This window comes from Palaemon carinicauda, chromosome 34 (genome assembly GCF_036898095.1).
Source record: "Palaemon carinicauda isolate YSFRI2023 chromosome 34, ASM3689809v2, whole genome shotgun sequence".
Classification (NCBI taxonomy): Eukaryota; Metazoa; Arthropoda; class Malacostraca; order Decapoda; family Palaemonidae; genus Palaemon; species Palaemon carinicauda.
The window spans coordinates 79,004,188-79,006,687 of NC_090758.1; the positions used below are offsets into that span (position 1 = coordinate 79,004,188).

A 2,500-nucleotide genomic window follows, 5' to 3' on the forward strand; every position below is an offset into this window, starting at 1 on the left:
TTAAGTCATACCAGACTCTGAGAGATATATTTACATATGAAAAAAAAAATCCATTTTGAAAGCAGGGGACAAACAGAGTTTTTGGAGACGGAAGTGGAACAATTTTCATTCCTCTTAAAAGGGAAGAATGAAATGTCTTCAAAACACCCCGTTTTGAAAGCAGAGGACAAAGAGAGTTTTTGAAGACGGAAGTGGAACGAATTTCATTCCTCTTAAAAGGGAAGAATTGAGATGGTTTCTTTGCCATCTTCTCTCTCTCTCTCTCTCTCTCTCTCTCTCTCTCTCTCTCTCTCTCTCTCTCTCTCTCTCTCTCTCTCTCTCTCTCTCTCTCTTTGGTATTACGAGGATATCATGATTTCAAGAACATGAGATGCTGAGAGTTAAGAATATGTAATGATTGTTCTTTTATCAGCTTTTGTTATCTTTCCTTTGTTCACTCTCGTATCCTCAACACTAAAATTGTTCTTCAGAGTTCTCATTAATGCTATTTATCTATTTAACCTAAAAAGGAGGTTAATTTAATAGTCTCACCCTTGATATGAAGAACATTCTACATATGCTAGTGTACGCGAGCCGTCAAATTTGCTAGGTAGATATTTAGATATGAACACACACAAATTCAACCCTTCCCACGCCCTCCCCTTTTCTTAACTACAACGCGGCAGTTTCGGCAACTTGTGGGTAATTGTAGTTTTCGAGTGTATACCTCTCTGGTCAACCCTTCTCACCAGGTGTGACTACTCCCTCTCCCCCTACTCGAGGGACAAGGAGAGACCAAGTAGTCATACTGTATGTTTGGTAATGCCACCCAGTGTAAAAGGAAAGATATATGTATATATATATATATATATATATATATATATATATATATATATATATATATATATATATATATATATATATGTATATATATATATATATATATATATATATGTATATATATATATATATATATATATATATATATATATATATATATATATATATATATATATATATATATATTTATATATATATATGATATATAAATATATATAATTACTGTATATATATATATATATAATATATATATATATATATATATATATATATATATATATATATATATATATAATATATATATATATATATATATATATATATATATATATATATATATATATATATATATATATATATAATATATATATATATATATATATATATATATATATATATATATATATATATATATACAGTATATATATATATATATAAATAAGTATGCATATATGTATATATATATATATATATATATATATATATATATAAATATGAATAGATATATATATATATATATATATATAGATATATGTATATATATATATATATAAATAAATATGCATATATGTATATATATAAATAAATATATATATATATATATATATATATATATATATATATATATATATATGTATATATGTATATAATTTATATATATATATATATATATATATATATATATATATATATATATATATATATAAAACAAGACACCTGGTCTTTATAATACATGGGAGTTGCATCTTTCTCTGTTTGGTCAGGCTATAATAAAGGAAACGAACATGCCAAAGCCCTTCCTGTATACCCAGATAAAGGCCAGTGGCGAGAGACAGGCCAGCGGCGAGAGACAGGCCAGTGGCGAGAGAGGCCAGTGGCGAGAGACAGGCCAGTGGCGAGAGAGGCCATCTGCGGGCTGGACGACAATGGTTCTAAACATTTATCGCCCGTAGACTATCACAGTTGAAGGTTTAAAGGCCGATCATGAATAGCAGGGCCAAGGGACAGTGACATTGCCCTATCAAGCAGGACAATGCCCTAGAGACTGACCATATAAACATATGATCAGCGCCCAAGCTTCCTTTCCACTCAAGCTAGGCTAAGGAGGGCCAGGCAATGGCTGCTAAGGACTCAGCAGATTGACCTATAGGCTTCCTGAAACTCGCCATCCTTAGCTCACTTAGGATGGTGAGGTTGCAGCAACCAAAGAAACTAACGAGTTTGCGCGGGACTCGAACCCCAGTCTGGCGTTCACCAGTCAAGGACGTTATCACAAATGTATAAACCTGTTTACCTATATTATGGGCTATCCTCCACACTCAGCGTGACCCATTGCCTCTCACACTGGATCCCTATGGGTTGATGTAACTTTTGGGCAATGTTTGTTTACTAGTTACAAGTGTAAAGAATATGATTTGATTTTAACATAAATCTTTTATGTGTTTAATTTACAATATTAGTATTACTGTATTTTCTTTACTGTCTTGCTTGTATTGAATGAATAATAATAATAATAATAATAATAATAATGATAATAATGTTATGACACTGATAATAAAGGAAAATCAACAAATAATAATAATTATTAGTAGTAGTATTATTGTTGTTGTTGCTGTTATTGTTGTTATTATTGTTGTTGTTTTTTGTAGTTGTACTGATAATATTATGACAGATAAGAATT

General features: G+C 29.8%; 1 protein-coding gene across 1 annotated transcript in view; it reads left to right on the forward strand.

Moving 5' to 3' along the window:
* Positions 1–2,500, forward strand: part of LOC137627053 (gamma-1-syntrophin-like) — a 66,552-nt gene that overhangs the window by 52,185 nt on the left and 11,867 nt on the right.